At 37.0% G+C, this 20,141-nt stretch overlaps 1 long non-coding RNA gene and 1 other non-coding gene across 2 annotated transcripts in view; both read left to right on the top strand.

Moving 5' to 3' along the window:
- Positions 1-20,141, top strand: part of LOC134743807 (uncharacterized) — a 576,396-nt gene that overhangs the window by 292,950 nt on the left and 263,305 nt on the right. The gene's annotated exons all lie outside the window — the stretch shown is intronic.
- Positions 9,470-9,544, top strand: Trnat-ggu (transfer RNA threonine (anticodon GGU)). The gene has a single exon. It is a non-coding gene; the product is annotated as a tRNA-Thr (tRNA).

Genomic DNA, 20,141 nt, shown 5'->3' with positions numbered 1-20,141 from the left:
CATTGTATGTGCAAAGTTTCATTACAATCCAACACGTAGTTTTAAAATGAGAACGACACTCCGTTTGTATAGAAAGGGGAAATTCGGCCGAGCTTGCCGGGGACTTAATATTTTCTCTTTATTTTATTGGATACAATTTCAGGTAAATGTCACACCTTGTCACCGCAGAAAATGGAAAAAGGAACATCAGGATTGTTGCCTGTGGTTATCCACCAGCTACCCCTCTGAAAACAAGTATGTGAACCTTCTCGAGCATTCTATACATATGTAATATAGGTCAATACCAATAATATATGTAGGCATTGAAACTTATCGACATTACCTATAGTGCTAGTAGAGGTACGCCAAAAAACGCTGCAAATTGTGTTAAAAGCATGAACATCGGTTGAATCAATTTGACCCGTAGCACCAAAAAAATGAGAGGAGTTTTGACGTCCTCTTTTCCTTTTGGAAAAAAATTGTTGTTCAGAAACCTATCGTGTGTGGTATTAAATTTAAAGGGCTTTTTGAGCTACTACTTTAGCAACGTAAGTAAACGATATAATTGTTAAAGCTCATAGTATTGTTGTAAAAGTGTAAAGTAGTCGCACGTGTGCCCCGGGGCGGGACTTTCCAATGAGTTTTGTTAAGATTCCTCAGCGCACGCTGTAGCGCGAGCGCCGGTTCTCAATTATTCACGTACACACCCGCTTTCTGGCCCCGCTTCTTTTCATAAGGGACAAAAGCGGATTCAGGTCGTGGTAACAACGGAAAGATTGGAAAGGACGTACTTACGTAGCGTATAGGTAAGAGAGGTGAGCTTTTAATATTAAGCGCCAAGAACGAACGCGGCCCAACTTTATTACACGATACCGTCACATGCAAACGACTATGTATAACCTAGATAATATATTCCTCGTAACAGCCTGTTCGGGTTTTGCTTTATATTCGGGAAAGTATCCGAGAATACAGAATGGAACGTGGGTGTTTTATTTCGGCATCAAAGCGGACGGCGGGGTTGTGACGAGAGTAAACGTCACCGGCATTTTCACCTCACGTCGAACGGGCTAACGGAGTTGGTAGGTGTAATACGATTTCTTACACTTCCTTTGTTATATTTTGAGCAACGCCAACACATTGTATATTGATTGGGTGATATAAATGACAATTACCTACTTTACCAAACGTATTTCAGCCTGAGTGTCTCACCACGCAGGCCTCCTCTCATTGGAGTCCCATCTACGCTTGTCAAATTAGAATTAGAAACTTCATTTTACTTGCCTGGCAATGCCATTAATAAGTACCTACTTAATATCTAACCAATAAAGATGAAAGAACAGAATAAATACTTACCCTAATGTTTTATATAAATTCGAATAATGTAACTAAACTACGTTATATGAGATGAAATCCTTAGAGCTGTTTAGGCTGTACAGCATGTCAAGAAATTTATAACGATTTCATTTTTTATACCTACTTTTTTTTCGATGCTAAATTCCAGAATCGCAAGAAACGTGAAGATTGCGTCAGTATTTCCCCCAAATAGTTTTACAGTCCGACCTTTATATAACATCGGGCCGGAGGAATATATCACAAGTATCACAAGAATAGTACGTCTCAATATGCTATAAAAACGGGTAACGTATGCGACCTCAGATCCCGGACTTTTCGAGAGCACACCTGAACTAGATTACTGTATCCGTGCTATAAAAATCGTACCCTCAATCGTGTCCCCCGAATAAGGACGAGCATGAAAGGGACCCTCAGGTTTATCCCATAGGTACCTACGGCATACGGAGAAGCCGACAGGATTTTCATTGTAATTTACATAAACAGTTTTGCGCGGGATCCTCCAGGGAAGACGCTTACTGATTCCAAGAAATCGCACGTTCGTTTTACGATTAGAATTTTGTAGTCGTCATTCAACGTAATTTATGAAGAGTTATTACAGAGATGGGAAATTGACACAGATAATTAAGTTATTTAAAGTATAAAAAGACACAATTCAGATTTAAGAAGCCCATTTGATTTTGTTTTTAGTTTAGTAATATATGTAAACAACATTACCGTTGTAAAATTGATTGGTTTTTGCGGGTATTCCTGTTTGTCTAGTTAATTGCTCCACCTACGACTACGCAACTAATTTTATTTTCATTTCCTTCAAGAAATGACAGAAGGTAAAAAAATTATTAGGATTTATTTCCGCTTATAAGAGTAATTTAATAGTATCTAGACTAGTAATCGTAGCCGTCAGGTAGATAGCCGTAATGAACAATAAGAATTGTATTAAAGTATCCCTTAAGTATTCCACCGTGCTCGCAAGTTTAGTGTCCGGTACGTGGCTATGGCTATCCACTTATTCCAAATGGATTAGTTTCCGCAGCGTTGAGGTATTTACATCAGGTCGTAAACAAAAGCCTGATTGTGAGCATCTTCTCATTGCGAAACTAATTTTGGGTTTTAAATAATTCTTAAATATAAATGATAATAACCAATCTTTTTGTTATTAAGTAACGTTTGATAATCGTAAACTGATTTTAAGTAAGTTTTTATTTCAAAAGTATTTAAATCGACTTGAAAATATCAAAAGGAGCCTACTCTAAAAGAAATCCTCTATTCGGGTAAATATATTTTTCAATTATTTATTTGAGCATATATACAGACATATTATATATTATATGTCACGTAAAATGTAAGGGGCCTTCTTGACGCGAGAAAGACAGAGGGGGGCGTGGCTGCCAAATAGCTACTTAACTGTGATATCATGGGGCAGCGACGTCGTGGCAAAATTCTTACATTTGTAAAATTTGTGTCAATTCATGCCAAAATGCCAAATACAAACAGTTAAACCCTGACATCGCATGAGATCAAATAAGGGCCCAGATATCTTACAGGCCATTTCGAACGTACACTGACATCAGAATGATATTTACAAGTACAAATACAAATTACTTTATTATCTTTAAATCTTAAATACTTAAATTGTATTGTATAATTGTATCTTTGTATTTTTATTTGTTTTGTAGTTCGCAGTGCCTTAGTAGTAATACTGTAATGCTGTGTAACTAATTTGAATAATAAATAAAATAAAATAATAAATAAATCAGGAAATAAGATAACAATTGATCCAGTTTTGAATCATGTTAATTAGTTATCGTGAGTCTCGCCCGCTTCAATATCAGTCAGTACGAACAAGTACTAGCGAAATGCACGTTAAATAAATGACATCAATTAGATGTCACTCTGATATCAGTGTACGTTCGAATTGGCCTGTTAGACGACACGTCACACCTGACCTATATTATTAGGAGAGGCTGATATGGGATGAGCTGAACCATCGAGAGCGGGTGTTCGTTTCATCCCGGCCTCCGTAATTCTGGAGGCTAGAGATTCCAACATTACGCACCTTTAAAATGATCATGGCAGTTTAGGCTACCAGTCGGAGTGTATGCGGTGTTTTATTTTTTTTCTGTGAATGGCTGCACAGATACGGTATAAACTATTTTCAAAACGCACTACCAACGTGCAACATTTGAAAAATTGACGTACATATCTTAAAATTAGAATCAGGCCGTATGTAGACTTGTAGAGACTTACGGAGTCGATCGACACTCGTTGACTAAGGCTCCTAAATAAATGTAGATAATTTTTAGACAAAAAGCGTATCACATATGAATATGCGAGTTAAACTGTAAAATTTATTTAACATTACTACTTATAACTCAAAATACGGTCAATTCTAATTTAGTACAATCGCGAACTTATTTTCTAATAATATAAGTGAATCTGGAGGTAAAACCAATAATTCATCATCGGTAATTGACTTATCTCCAGATCAATAACACTGGCTCGATGTCTCAGGGCTGTAGATGATGGATGTTCTGTGGATGTGGTCGCGTATTCCATCAATCTGTGCTGATCTGCTGATTAACGTATTTATATGGTAGGTATAAAAGAGGTATTAGTACCTAATTCTTTTGAGTTTCTACGCTGACAGCCTGACAGGATATAGATACCTATTTGTGTGATGATCACGAATATTTATATCTGAGTTTAATAACTCAGGTATTAATATATTTTCTTCATATATCTGGCTTTCTATCAGAGAAGGGTCCTTATGCTTCATGTGTATAGAGACCTTTCTCTGATACGAGTAGAAAGCAGCATATTATTTCATAGTCTAGTATCCACAACAAAAGCCTTATTGACCTTACTTTGATTTTCATAGATGATGTATTTGTGTTGCCGCTATAACAAAAAATATTAAAAACAGAATAAAATAAATATTTAAGTGTGGCTCCCATACAACAAAGATGATTTTTTTGCCGTTTTTTGCGTAATGATACGGAACCCTTCGTGCGCGAGTCCGACTGGCACTTGGCCGGTTTTTATAAATTTTTCTGTCAACCTTCTGGATATACAATATATTATACAATATTGCATCGATAAAAATACGATTAAATAATAACACGGCCATTTTATATTTCATCAACTTACAATGTACAGTATGCAAAATGCATAAACTTATGAAATTAATATTCCTGAAGTCAGTATGGCACAAATCGAACTATAGTATTTTTCACATAGCTTGGGTACGGTGACAGATGTCATCTCAGTACAATTTTGCGTTTCAATGTTATAAATTGTATGGAGATGGCGGGTGTCACCATACCCAACATATGTGAAAAATATTATACTAAACACCGGGAGAGTTGAAAGTTAAATTAAAGTTTATATATTAGCCAGATTATATCCCACGCAGAAAATCAAAATAACCCTTAATTGGACAGCTTTCATTTTACATTTAATATCTGGTTGCAATTAAACTGTCCAGAGACAAAGCTAATGCAGCTAAACGTTTTCATAAGCAGCGCTGCTATTTATTATAGCTGCGGGATTTCACGGTGGCTAGCTCCAGCCCGGAATGGGGTGCTCATATTTTGTGCTTCCTTTAGAAATACGTGTTATTTACAGTACATATGTTGCTACTTTCTCGCACTAGTGCGTAAAAGAGCACTTTTCGTGCATATGTCGAAAGTTTAAATAGCCACATGTACTGTAACACGTTGTACGATACACGTGCGAAAAGGTAATTCGCAACTCGTGTCGATTTAAAACACAGGGAGTGTATTACATTTATAATCAACCCAAGTAAAAAAATCCCAAAAAGTTACCTTACGAGGTTAAATGTACCTACTCCTACTTTGCACCGTTTTTGGATAGCTGAAATTTTTATCAATATTTAGAAAACTATTATTATATTTTATATAATATTTTTTGAGACTTTTAGTATTTTTACAGTAAACATAAAAGTTTGTAATTGTGTATAATAAATACATTTATTTTACCGTTACAATTTTATTAAACTTAAAATATCATTTAAAAATTGCGTAGCCTATTATCGTAAATTAAGACAATAAACGGCCACAATGGGCATAACCACAGATATAAAAAACGGTACTTCTGCCCATGCTATACACGGTGGCTAAAAAATAAGTGCATTCCCGTTGCCAGGGAGGTTTTGGAATTATACTGAGCAACTTTTCCTATAGGACACCAACCCCAAAATCGCGAAAATTTTTTTGCCTGTTTCATACATTTTGGCTGGTCCATTTTCTATGGGAGGGTAAAAATTTTTTTCGCGATTTCGTGGTTGGTCCCATAGTAAAAGTTGCTCAGTATAATCCCAAAACCTCTCCGGCAACGGGAATGTACTTATTTTTTTGCCAGCCTTTAAACATAGGAGAAAGGGTTTTGGGGCCACACCTGCTAAAACCCTACCATTATTATATCTACCCGCGGACACCCTGGCATCGTGGGAATCGGGCGAGGTGCAAGGTGCGGCTGCAATTTGCCTCCCCAGCAGCTGCCTAGACATCGGAATTGCGCGATTTCGGCGCTAGAGCAAAAAGGCTTCTACGGTTACGATGCGGGATGTTGAATCGGTGTTTTAGTGTTATTTCTTTGCGCCCGACGTTGCGAATTGCTTCATTATGCTTTTACTTATCTTTAGTCCCGTTTTCAATACCTGTGATATTGATATGAATCTAAAGAGGTTTCAGTGGACTGAGTTTAGGAATATGATACAGGCAGGATATTAATGAATGTCGTAGTTCTCTGACAAACTATTTTTATAAATGGAAGAAAAAAACTCAGACAAAACTAAAAAGCGCATCGGTATACGTATAGTATACCTAACTACGAATTGAACTTGTGGACTACAGTCAATTGAGTGTTTCGTTCGCACTAATAGATATAGGTGTTATGTTAGTACCTATATTATCTACTACATATTTAGTATTGGTGCGCGACCTGAGGTTACGACCATAATTTTACCTTTTCGCCTTGATTTTATATCAAGTCAATGGCGGCGAAAATTTTAATTATCTTTATCAAGTTTGTTTAAATGGGCTGTATTTAAGATAAGTAGCTTTAGTGTATATTTATCGGGTAGGGGCAGTAAATCTTTCAGCAGGTAAAGTAAAACTGCGTAGGCACGCGGGTATGATGCAGCCGGCAGCCCCCTGTCAGCCGCATGTTAAGTTAAACCGATCCCAAAAATACTTGCTTAAAATACTCGTACCAAAGATAGATATAACTCCGTAATAGATGGATACAGTCTAAGGAAAAAACGTGCCTCGAAAATCTAGAAAATTTGATTCTCGTTCAGAGGGCGCTACTAGTTTTGGCCTACAGTCGTATAGATGGCGTTGACGGTTTCGTTTGTTATTTAACCATTTTAACGCATATCAGTGAAAGAACATGGGTCAAAATCATAAAAATAATTAATGCAAATAAAAAAATCATTTATCTACTTATATTTAAATACATTCTATCGTATTTTTATAAATCTTCATTTTTAGTTTTAAAGTGTGTCGACAGATGGCAGTGAATTTACTGAGGTTACAAAATTTACTATGACAGTACCGCTCTAGTATAAGTTACTCTATGCTCGTACATATGGGAAAGTGTTGTACATATGGACGGTTTTACTTGTGGACACCATTGATAAAACCTCTTAAAGCGTTTTCTAATTAAAAAATAAAATTAGCGTAAAACAATGGCAACCTTTAAGTACTTACGACCTAATCTAACCTCTAGTCATGTTCTCGAAATAGCAATCAGAATAGTGAATAAGCTCAAATTGGATCCAGCTATCTCACTTTTCAAGTACTCAGACACAGACGATAGGTTCTAAATACCTTCTTATAATATTAAAATACTTAACGACAAATGGCGATGATTGGTTCTCGAGACAGAACTCGGTATCTAGCTCTAGAAGTGCCGGTTCAGTATTGCTAAGGATAAGTTGAGAGCCCAATCGCAAAGTTGTACCCATTATCATGTGATCGGCTTTATTCCAGCAATATTTTTAAATAGCTAATTTACATGTTAAATGAAAAGAGATAGGTACCGAACAAATTAAACGCGAGCTGTTTCTAAAAAGGGTTACTTCCTAATAATAACATTTGTGAATGATAATGTTTATTAGAGGCTTATAGGTAAGTTATTTATAATAAACACCCGTTAGTGATAAATGTTTAATGTCGTTTTTTACAACTTCATCTTAACCTAAAAACGATTACGAGGATATTAAGATACAATAACCGGCCAAGTGTAAGTCGGATTCGCGCACGAAGGGTTCCGTACCATTACGCAAAAAACGGCAAAAAAGTCACGTTTGTTGAGAGCCCTGGTTAAATATTCAGTTTATTCTGTTTTTGGTATTTGTTGTTATAGCGGCAAGCGAAATACATCATCTGTAAAAATTTCAACTGGCTAGCTATCACGGATCATAAGATACAGCCTGGTGACAGACAGACGAACAGCGGAGTCTTAGTAATAGAATCCCGATTTTACCCTTTGGGTACGGAACCCTAAAAAGCAACACTTATACCGCAATACACAAACGAAACGTCTATTAACATGTCCAGATTTCCAATGCAAATTCCTAGTTATATCTAACCCGTCACTCCATAACACTAGGCCGCAGTATACACCTAATGTAGATACCTAAACGAAAACGCTAATAAATGTTTAGCTCGCCGAATAATGGTTGTCGTAAATTTTTCTACTACGGTCGTTTACTATATAGCCTGTTATCCTTTTCTAAAAACCAATTTTGAGGAAACGAGCTATGTTCCTTCTTAGAATTTAAGGTGAGCATTTAAAACGCAAATCTAAAATAACCTATCTAAAAAAGATACGCTACCGATTCATAAGTAATTCTACCATTGTGTATTTTTTTCAAATGTAAAATTTCAAATTCCGTCGGAATAGTAAGTAATGAAATTTCCATAATAAATAGAGGCATGAAAAAGCGTTCCGTATTGTAATCGAATTCGTCGTCATCTTGAGGTCGTTATTGTAAAAGCATTATCTGGGATCGGATCGGGCCGGGAATATAAATGTTGGGATCGTTCACGACATTTAGAGCAATATGTCAGTTGCCGGCCTGCGTCGGATGTGCGGATTCTCCTTGCCAATTAGCTTCCTTATTTAATTGTAATGCCCAATTAATATTCTCCTTCTGGTGTCGCTCCCGACTCCGCTCTCCTAATTTTGTCGTTTGAAAAGGGTCAACATTATTCGCAGTATTTAATTGTCATCTTAAGTTTGTATTTTTAAACCCCCCCATTTAAACATAAGGGTACATACATATGACATACACCTTTGTACGATTAAACGAGACCTGGGCCCTTTTCACATCATAGTAGGTAATAAGCAGCTCCATAATGATAATACATAATATGTATAAACACTTAGGAACGAAGCTTCCAATGTCAAACGATTTTCGCCAAAACCACGGAAATCTAAAAACTATCGGAACATCCCATTTCCTAAAAACATTTCCGTGCATACAATTGGAATGTGATTTTTGTCAGTGCGGTATCTGTCGCACGCTTATGGAAAGGATTAAGTTGGTTACCTTCCTAGTGCGCTTAAGTCAATTTTGCTCCGAGCGGGTTGTCCGTTGCACGCATATGAAAAGGCGTATGTTGGTTGCTGCTCTAGTACAGTAAAGTCCATTTGGCTCCCTGTTTCCGGGTGTTGGTGGCACGCGCCACCCGCATACCCGCACCAGCGCCCGGCGTTCACACGACTCAATTTTTCATGGATGCCAGCGTTGACACATTTGTCTTTGAGTGATCCTAGCTTAATAGGGTTTAGGTGTAGTAAAGAGGTATCATTAGAGCCGTGAATAACGTAGTTTTGTTTTGTGTAAGTTTTAAGTAAAAGATACAAATAAGAATCCGTTTATGGTTCCATTAGATGGGTATGTAGCATAATTTCTAAAATCAAATATCGTAAGTACGAAATTCCTAAATACAGTAAGATATGCCTAGTGCTCAAAATAGGTAGGTACGTATAAAAAGCCTAATGACAGTAAGTACTTTGAAACTTAATATTTCCGAGAACATTTCCTTCTTAGCTATTTTTCATGAAGCAAAAATGTCTGCTAGCGTTATTCCAAATTTAAGGCTGGTAGGCCTCCGTGGTTCAGTTGGCAGAAGCGATTGGACCGGTGTTCCAATGGTTGCAGGTTCGAATCCTGCCGGAGGTGAATTTTTTTTCATTTTTCCTTTAATTTAAAAATTTCTTTCTTACCCTGAGTCGACGACTTCTGGGCGGTTTGCCCTTCGGGCATCTGAAGCTACCTAAGAAAGTAACCTACCTACCTATCGACTTAGTGTGACTATCGTGAAACTTGGGAAAAAAATATTGGGGAACAAACATTTTGGGTAGCTAATCTAATAAACAATTAAGCACTCATTTTAAACTAAATGTTGTTAGAAATTTCGCAATTTATACATTTTAAACTTAGGTCAACTGGACGTAGGAAAAATATTAGTATTTTCGTGCACTAGCAGTATTGTACTTTAGACATTTTAAAAATAGGTTGATTAACGGTAGGACATGAATCTTTATGAATTTCGTACATTAGACAGTGATTAGACATTTTGATTTTCGATGTTCTGTCTTTAGGAATTTCGTACTTAGGATATTTGATTTTAGAAATTATGGTACGGACCCTATAAGATCTAGATTCTAGAGTGACTAGGTACATATGTATTTGATATTAAACTTGTACCTATGCAACTGTCATTTACTCCTATCTTAGATTTTTGTTCTGCGTCAGTAAATATAATTTTCTTATGCTGTATGAACCCTATTTTGGTATTGTTTATATTATCAAATTTACTTTTCTTTAACTTAAAAAACCCATGCACAATTGTGTGAAATCAATAGTAGCAGCCATTCTCAAAGTGTGCTCCGCGGACCCCTAAGGCTCCGCAAAGCCTCTGTGGGAGCTCCGCTAGAAAAAGCGAAAACAAATTAATAACCAGCTTTTCTATATCTCTGGTCCACAGTTAAATAGTGACGAACGATTTTTTTTGGCTCCGTGAAATATTTCACTTTCCAAAAGTGTTCAGACGCCAAACAAGGTTGAAAACCGCTGCTCTTAAATATGACAACCTGACAAGTGTGGGCTATACTTTGATATATCAGATATTTGTTTGCTTGTGTTGTGTTGTTTTGTTTATGTGTAGATATTAGCTACTTATTTGCGAAATGCGTCGCGGTCTAAAGGCGTCTGTCATCTCTCAAATAACTACAGTGGGGGTCCCAGCCAAGTTAACGCCACTTTCCTGCACACAGTCATCGTGCATACAGTAGGTAGCATACGGCTTGGAACAATGATAATTGATTGATTGCCATTGTATAAGATAAGTACCTAATAAACCAGGGTGTCATTATACCTATTATTTGTTCCGCTCCAAATATCACTCAATATACAATTTACACTCTAGAGATCAAAGCAAGAGACAATTAACCGGAATCAAGTCAAGCATATATCCGCTTTCTCATAGCAAACACACGCATCAATGGATTGATAATTACAAGACAAAATAATTCAATACATCCCCATTACAGAGTAAATTGTTTGGATAACGGTTTCAATTTGCAAGGGTGGCTCGATTAAAACCGTACATAGTAGGGATTTATTAGACGGGCATGAATAATTAAGTGATAGGGGACTCATTATGTAAGGAAAACAATTAACGAAAGTGGTTAAGCGCGTGCCGCCCGCATCTGACGTACGATTCCAACAGCTATCGTAAGGCGGATTAAACGTCAAAGAGTGCTTCGTTCTCAGCTTCGATGAAGAGGTGGAGAAGGGAAGTAAAAGTGTTAATTTCCAAAAATAAATGGTGTGGGCACTCTTTTGTACAATTGACAATAGACAGCTTATTGACATTACACTAGGGTGTTGTTGCGGCATCCCTCAAGTTTCTTATGCCCACACTTCGCTGTATTTGGCAGATATTCGTGTTGCATCCCTTTTGATTTGTATGTCAAAGGAAAGAGATGCAACACGAATATTTGCCAAATAAGGCGAAGTGTGGTGCCAGTATTACAAATACTGTGTGTCTGTGTTAGTTCTGTATTGATGTTTGATGTCCGCCTACAAGCCAAAACTTTCATGACAAATGCCATTTTAATTTGTTTGAAAAAAGATCCAAACTGCAATGGAGCGAAGCGCCAGCGGGGCGGCTACAGGTTATGAAGTGAAGTCTTGGCGGAAGCCGCGGAAGTCCATGACTAACTAATAATGTAAGTAACTATGACGAATGTCCCGAGACAATTCAATTCTTAGACTTACGGTTGTTAACACAAAACGGCCAAGTTCGAGTCGGACTCGCGCACTAAGGGTTCCGTACCATTACACAAAAAACGGCATAAAATCACGTGTGTTGTATGGGAGCCCCACTTAAATAAGTTTATGAAATTATTATATTTTTATATTAAAAAAACTACTTACTAGATCTTGTTCAAACCAATTTTCGGTGGTAGTTTGCATGTTAATGTACATCATATATTTTTTTTAGTTTTATCATTCTCTTATTTTAGAAGTTACAGGGACACACATTTTACCACTTTGGAAGTGTCTCTCGCGCAAACTATTCAGTTTAGAAAAAAATTATATTAGAAACCTCAATATCCATTTTGAAGACCTAAACATAGATATCCCACACGTATGGATTTGAGGAAAAAAAATTGAGTTTCAGTTCTAAGTATGGGGAACCCCCAAAATTTATTGTTTTTTTTTCTATTTTTGTATGAAAATCTTAATGCGGTTCACTGAATACACAATACTTACCAAGTTTCAACAGTATAGTTCTTATAGTTTCGGAAAAAGTGGCTGTGACATACGGACGGACAGACAGACAGACATGACGAATCCGGGTCGAATGATCGAATAAGGGTTCCGTTTTTTGCCATTTGGCTACGGAACCCTATAAATGGTTATGGCGTTAAATAATATCGCGTCTGCAAGCAGAACAGAAGGTAATTTGGTAGCCATTTCTATTCTTAATAAACTCCAGGAATCGATCGGTAGTTCTCGATGGCGCGTCTGATTCCTGTCGCCAGCGTTATCAAAAGGGAATAGAGGATGACGTCACAGTGTGACGTACGGGCCTTGCGGGGCGCTAAAACCGAAGTCGTGTAGCTCCACCACTCGGCGCTACTAATAGCCACGTCAAATTAAGACGAATATGGGCAATCAGGGAAAATACCTAAGTCGTGTAGTTTTGTAAATTGGTACAATTATACCTCGTGATGTCCAGATTATGATGATGTCCATACTAGAAGTCATCGGGGGTGAGGGGTGTGCTGAGGGTGTAGACTGTAGGGGGCCGGGTTGAAGGTACCTTTTTTCGAATATGCGAATAGCATTATAATTACTTCATTATAGCATTCAAATTTTTCTCATATCTCGAATATGCGAATAGCAATATAATCGGACAAAAATTTCTACATTAAATTTTCTACAAATTAGGTCATATTTATTTTTACTCTACGATCAATACTTTCGGAGCTACAGTGTTTAAGTTAACAAAGAGATAAAAAATAGACGATTTAAGAAAACGTTGTTTTTTCGTAGTTGTTCGTCGTAACTCAAATTTTTAGTTTAGAATATAGCTTAGTCACCTGCTGATCGAAAATAAAAATAAAACCGACCAAAAGCATGTCGGGCCATGCTCAGTGAGAGATAATTCGTGTTTTTTTTTTTAATTAGGGCCGTTTAAATATAAAATGTAAACCAACGTCTCGAAGGTACCTAAGACAGACCCCGACTCCAGCCGTTTGATAAATCGTACATAATAGAATTACACCGGGTGACTCGGTGTAATTCTGTTATGTACGATCCATCAAAACCGGGTCATTCGCTTCGTTTTGTATCCACCGATGTCGCTCTTAAATACCTACGAGTTTCCTAAACCATCAGACATAACTCGATTACCATTTGATTATAATTAATTGGCCTGTTCAAAATAAATAATTAAGCTACAAAGAGGTCAGTAATCTCGTTGTAAGCCCGATTGATTTAAATCGAAGCGTAATTAAATAAACCAAGAGAAGCGGAAATTATCCACGTGTAGGTAAAGTAAAATAAAGAATCAGTAAGATCAACTATTAATACTATGCTATATACTATATATATACTTTATACTATATATATACTATAATATTATAAATGTGAAAGTCTGTCTGTCTGTCTGTCTGTCTGTCTGTGTGTTACCTCTTCATGCTTTTTGGCGTAAAGATAGTTTGAGTCCCGAGGAAGGACATAGGATAGTTTTTATCCCAGAACTCACCCCTCAAGGGGGTGAAAAGGGGGGTGGAAATTTGTATGGGGAATCAATAATAAACGTTTTATCTATCTATCTATCTTATCAATAACCGCTGAACCGATTTAGATGAAACTTGGTATGGGGATGGTTTGAGCTATGGGGAAGGATATAGAATATTTTTTATCTGCGAAATCATCCCTTAAAGGTGTTAAAAATAGGGTGGAAATTTATAGTTGACCAATTTTGGGGGTGAAAAAAAGGATGGATTTAAACGCAGATTTGTTTTAAACTTAAGAAACCAAAACCAAACCAAAACCAAAAGCTAGTAATCCATACTAATATTATAAATGCGAGTCTGTCTGTCTGTCTGTGTGTTCCCTCTTCACGCTTAAACCGCTGAACCGATTTAGATTAAATTTGTCATAGAGATAGGTTGAGTCCCTGAGAAGCACATAGGATAGTTTTTATCCCGAAATACACCCCTTAAGAAAGTAAAAAGCGGGGTGGAATTGAGATAATTAACGAAGTGCCTGCTAATTTGTGTGCATAATATGCTCAAATTGAATAATTGCTATGAGAATTTTTGCAGGCACTACACTTACTTTAGCTGCTGTTACTACTGAAATTACCTAACTGCGAATGCACGCATGCACAATTTTAGTAATTAGGCGCTTCATTGAGTAGACAACAACTGTCCATTGTGATTTGACGCCAATTTCCATTATCTCGATTAGAAGAGTGGCTTACACGAATCAATGCCATTAGAGCCAAAGCCAAATACTGACAGTTTATATCTGTATTGCACTATTGCAGTCTGTTATATGCAATTGTTCTTGTTAACAAAACAGAAACTTATAGGTTACAAATATGAAAATTCAATATATTATTATACTAGTACATAAATGCAACTAACTAACATTCATACTAACAGGGCAAGTTAAATTAAACCTTGTAAAAATAGGCCAATCAGGTTTCAGTTAGGATCTGTATCGAAGTTATCAGATCTGTGTCCCGGCAAATTCTGAATTACAAGGTGCTGAATTGTCGACCTTTATCCTCTCGGCCGTACAGCGCCCAATTAGTGGCAGTTAGCCCTTTCACAAGGTCCGATGCGATACGATATCGGTGTCAAAGCCGGCGTCAAAGTAAGCAATTGACATCCAGCGGTGACGGTGACGGCTGCCCGAGGAGGGACGCCACGAATGCCACGATACTACGTCAAAATACGAGTTTTGAGAATATTTTTGTGTTTTTGATAGTAGTTGTTTTAAGTGTAATATTAATATCTTATGCAGTTAACTAACGTGGAAGTGTGCAGCTAATGAAGAACGGATTATTTTTTATATTTATTCAATAAATGTAATATAATTAAATTTTTCATATCCACAGTCTCAACTTCATAACAATATTTCTAATCTCCATCTTTAATCTCTCAACTCCATTAAGCAATAATTCTTCTCCATCTTGGTGAAAAAAACAATTGCTAAATAACATGTGAACTAAAATTGACACATTTGTAGGACAAAAGCAGAGAACTGATGTATAAGGCTCAGTAATTCGCGTTTTACTAATAATATGGCAATAAGAATAATATCTAAAATCAAGACGGAGTTTGGGCTGAGAACAGCTTTATCTGAGAATGATCCTGGATATGAAACCAAATCCATTAAAAGTATTACGCAATTCAACAAAGTAACGACCTTATCCCAGTTCAAATGTGCCTTTAATTCCTTACTAATACACAGAGAAACCGTTAGAAGATAACCGGTAAAAAAATCCTTGTCCGTTACATATCTCCCCAACCCTTCTTATCAAGCTACATTATACTTACGTGATTCATTTTGCCCTCGTTCTATAGTAACACAATTCAGTGGTGAAGACAGTCCGTTACTTCCTTTTGTATAAGAGTCGTTGTTCCTAGCGTGTTCAAAACTAAGGCGAGGCGAGTGTTGAGATAAGCCAGGACAAGCGCCATCATCAATTATTCCGAAATTATTAGGGATCTCGAGGCCATACTTATACTGGTTAAGTTAGTAAGAGGAACAAGAATCCTAACATTACAACTCGCCGTGGGGATGCGACGTCTTCAAGATAGGAACCGTTATATAAATAAAATTCAGCTAATCGCCCAATACAGGGATCCTCGCATTGTCCAGACACTGAATGCCTTCATTGTCCACAGAAGACACGGAATTCAAAAAACGGCACGTCATAAACGCCTTGCCAGATCGTTTAAATTTGAAGCTTATTGTTATGAAGGTAGATAGTAAAGTTGAATGGGGAGTTGACAAGAAGATTGCGCAAAATAGGCAAAGGTAGAGAAGATTGATGTAGGAGCCACCGCTGGCGGCAAGTTTGCGCACGTGCTCGACCAGCTGCGCGTTGCACTGTCTCGGACGTAAATAAAAAATGTTAAGATGGCCTGTAAGAATTCTATTGCTGGCACGTTCTATTGTTGTTGCAAAAAGTGTATCAGAGCATTGCGAAATTTATTGTTGTGAAAAAAACGAACCAATTTTAATCACTCTCGCCTGGAATAGTACAATGGTCATTGTATGTTTTTTGGATGAGATCTTCCGGGGATTTAAGGATGACATACGTGCATTGTGCAGAGTCCATTACGAGCGGCAACGGCAGCTAACCAGAGGACGTACCGCGATAATCGAAAATCGAAGCTCAAATTTGCAAGTGAGAATATTTGATAGGCATATAATTAAATTTCAAACATGCACGGTCAAAATTTTCCTCATATAATTGAAGACATAGTTTACTGATCAATTATACTATTATGCAGCCTAGGTATTAAGGGTTTTTCTGCTAGTTCATGCTCCTAGTGGTAGTAAGTATGCGTTGACTAGGAAACGGGAACGACACATCGGCGTAAGTAGATGAAGAAGATGATGATGATGTAGAAGGTAAAGCTGTGAATGAGGTTGTGACCAGCTGCGAATCAGGCTATAACACTGTATGTAATAAAGTTTAGCGAACTCTTTAAAGGCTGGCGTCCACTAGACTCGCCGAGGCGAATCGAATCGAATCGCAATAATTCGCCTCCTATATTTTCTAATGCAACTGCGTCCATTGGCGTAGAGCCGCGGCGCGCCTGTCAATAGACGCAGTTGCATTAAAAAATATAGGAGGCGAATTATTGCGATTCGATTCGATTCGCCTCGGCGAGGCTAGACAGTGGACGCCAGCCTTATGACAAACAGTTTGGTGCAACCGACCCTAAGGCCTCATTAGCACGAGCGCTTTTTTAACGCGCGTTAAAAAATCGCTTGAATCTGCCCGCACGCTAAATTCGACCCATCAAAAACATTGCATGTAAAAAGATAGAAGTCTCGCAACGCAGTTCTTCTCCTACAAAAAAGTTTTGAGATGTAATGTGAAACCAAGTCGGTTATTTTAGTCATTGCCAGGGGGTGGTAAAACCGTAACAATGTTAGATACCTTTATTTTTTTTAATACGTACTTATAATGACTTGGCACTTGGACTTTGCTCGACGTGCCCCCAGATTTAAAGACCAAGGCTTAAAGTTGAAAATCCAACAACACTTGATAAAAAGCGCTACCGCCATCGTGTGAATAAATGTAGTTGGTCAAGCAAATCTTGTCAGTAAATAAAAACAAAAATACTACACTCATCCCCTTCTTCTGGGCGCCAGCACCAGTGCAAGACAAAGACAGTATGACTCTCCGTCTACGCCCGAAATGAGACAGTCCCTTGACAAACTATATACACATGCTTCCATTTTTGTCATTCAAACGCTTTTTTAACGCGCGTTAAAAAAGCGCTCGTGCATTGAGGCCTAAGTGTACCCAAGTCTTGGGTATGAGCACGAACGAAACGCAACATTTCGTTATCTGTGATATCTGCCAACCAACCGTACAGCCCGCACTGTCAGTTGTCATTGTCAAATGTCAATTCAATTTCGACTGTTCACGATTTGCATAGTTCGAATAGTATAGTTTGGTTGTTGCAACTTGCAATCTGCAAATCTTTAAATAACGAAACTACGAAATATAGCCGTTGAATAGAAGAAAGGTTAGTTGAATTTGCGAGTAAAACAAATAAAAAGTATAAAACGGTAATTAACGCCTTGTTCAGAATTAATATTCTAATTCTAATTGAAAATGGCCTGAGTGGCTTCGAGAAAAGGACCCGGCATGGCTCAACGGGTTTTAGTTTCAAGTTTTTTGTATTTCTTGTATGCTAATAAATAGATGACAATAAATGTAGAGGTAATTAAACGTTCTCTAAACTGAGAGAACCCTATGAAATAAAGTTACAGCATTCTAATTATAAATTCAGAATTAACTTTTTGTCCACCCTCTTTTTTGTTTTGCATACATACTAAACTTGTTGCAACTTTCTTAATTGAATTAAATCCACGCAATTCTATCAAAACTAGTGTATTTAGTCATAAGTTTAAAAATAGCAAACCACTGGTTTTATAGTAGGTATATATTATGTTATTTTCAGATCTGTAAAAATGCCTTCACGAAAACAGAAGAAAAATAAGAAAAAGCTAACTGACTATCTTAAAGAGTGCCAAATATCTAAACTTTCCAATGAAAAAGTTGAAGCAACAAAGCCTGCTCAGCCTAAGGAACTCTCGGATTTGAATCAAAATGAAAGTGAAGATCAACAAAAAAAAATTCTCAAAATACCCCCAATATTTTTGCACCAACCTGTTGATTTTAAACAACATGTTTACAAGTTGCTATTAGAGGGTTTGAAATTTTACCAGCCACATAATGGACGAAATTACACCAAAATCAAGTGTGCCTCATTTGAAGACCACAGGCGCTTGATACAATATTTAAAGATCAACGAATTTCCTTATCACACATATGGAAATCCAGATCACCGTAAAGTCAAAGTTGTTATCAGAGGCTTGGCTAAAGATACATGCTTGAATGCACTAAAGGAAGATATTGAGTCTCTTAGAATACCTGTAGTAAGATTGCACAAAATGCACACAAAACAGACAAAAAGAGAGCATCCCCTTTTAGTGTTGGTCATAGTTCCAAATGAGGAATGTGAGAAGCTCATGCAAGTAGCGACGTTAATGGGCCAATGTGTAAAAATGGAACGTCCAATAGCAAAGTCGAGACAGTGCCACCGCTGCCAGAAGTGGGGGCACTCTCAGCGCTACTGCCATGGCCAGGTTCGATGTGTCAAGTGTACGGGGATACATTTGTCTTCAAAATGCAAAAAGGACCCTAATAAACCTCCAAGATGTGCCAATTGTCAAGGGGAACACACAGCCAGCTACAGAAAATGTTCTTATTGCCCAGATTCAGAAATATTCAAGTTAAAACAAAAGCTAAAATTGAGTGGTGTTCCGATTGACACTAAACCCATATTAGTGACTTTATCAAACTATGAGAATGACCTTTACAAGAAAACGAATACTTTTATGGCAATAAGAGGTAAGCCTTCTGACTGAATTTGAGAACTTTGAAGAAGTTTATTAACATTGCCAATTCTTTTTAAAGTTAATTACTATTTTTATACCCAACTCACTTCATGAAAAAGGAGTATTAGTTTTATGCAAGTTTCCTGATTTCTGCTGGTGCAATTTGTTTTCTTTTTAAGGGTCTTGATCCTATTGTCATTAGTCGGCACCACAGACAGAAGTGCCTAAACCGCAAGGTTTGAATTGCAATAAGGCACTTCTGTAGTGTGCGAGTATCTTCTGTAGTGTAAAAATACTTTGATTTTATTGTAGTTTATAAATCTGCTCTCTAAAAGCAACATTTGTTGATGACACTGTAAACTGTTATGTTAAGTTGTTCTTTAAGTTTGTTTTTAAGCATATGTAAAACTTCATTTATTACTTCTCAAAAGAAAATCAGCAGTGCTGTGATTATTCAATGAGATCTATTTTTCTATGTATTAGTTGAGTTTATGATCTGTTATCTCGTAAGAAAAGATCTATTATCCATTATTACAGTAGGAGAGCTGTCATTTTGTTTACAGTAAATAAAACTAAGAAGTAAATATAAAAATCGGGTGTTTTTATTTTCATTTACCTTCTTTTGCATTATCTTGCGATATATGATAGATAAAAATGCATTTACATTGTGGATTATTTAAACCTTTGAACGCCAATAGGGAATATTACGCGAAACTGCGTAGGGGGCGCCACTACCACAATCTGAGTGTCTATCGCGAAACAAGAAAATCGAAATTTCGTTATCTAACATCTCTGTCACTCTTGCAAATTCGAGCGATAAAGAGGCAGATAACGAAATATCGGATTCGCGTTTCCCGGTAGGTGCTCTATAAACAAACCGCCTTGATTCATCAATGTCATTAGAGTTTTGAATGATTCACGGTTAGTTTCACTAGACTTATATTAACCGGGATATAGACCGTGATTACCTTTTGAATATAAAAACAAAAGAACACAAAAACAAAATACAAAAGGTAATCACGATCTATATCCCGGTCAATATCATATCAATCATCAATGTCATATTTTAATATCTCTAAAAACTTGTCAAAAACCT

Source organism: Cydia strobilella, chromosome 8 (assembly GCF_947568885.1).
Source record: "Cydia strobilella chromosome 8, ilCydStro3.1, whole genome shotgun sequence".
In the NCBI taxonomy this organism is placed as follows: Eukaryota; Metazoa; Arthropoda; class Insecta; order Lepidoptera; family Tortricidae; genus Cydia; species Cydia strobilella.
Note: the sequence above shows the minus strand (reverse complement) of the source record. Positions and strands in the feature narration are given on the sequence as shown.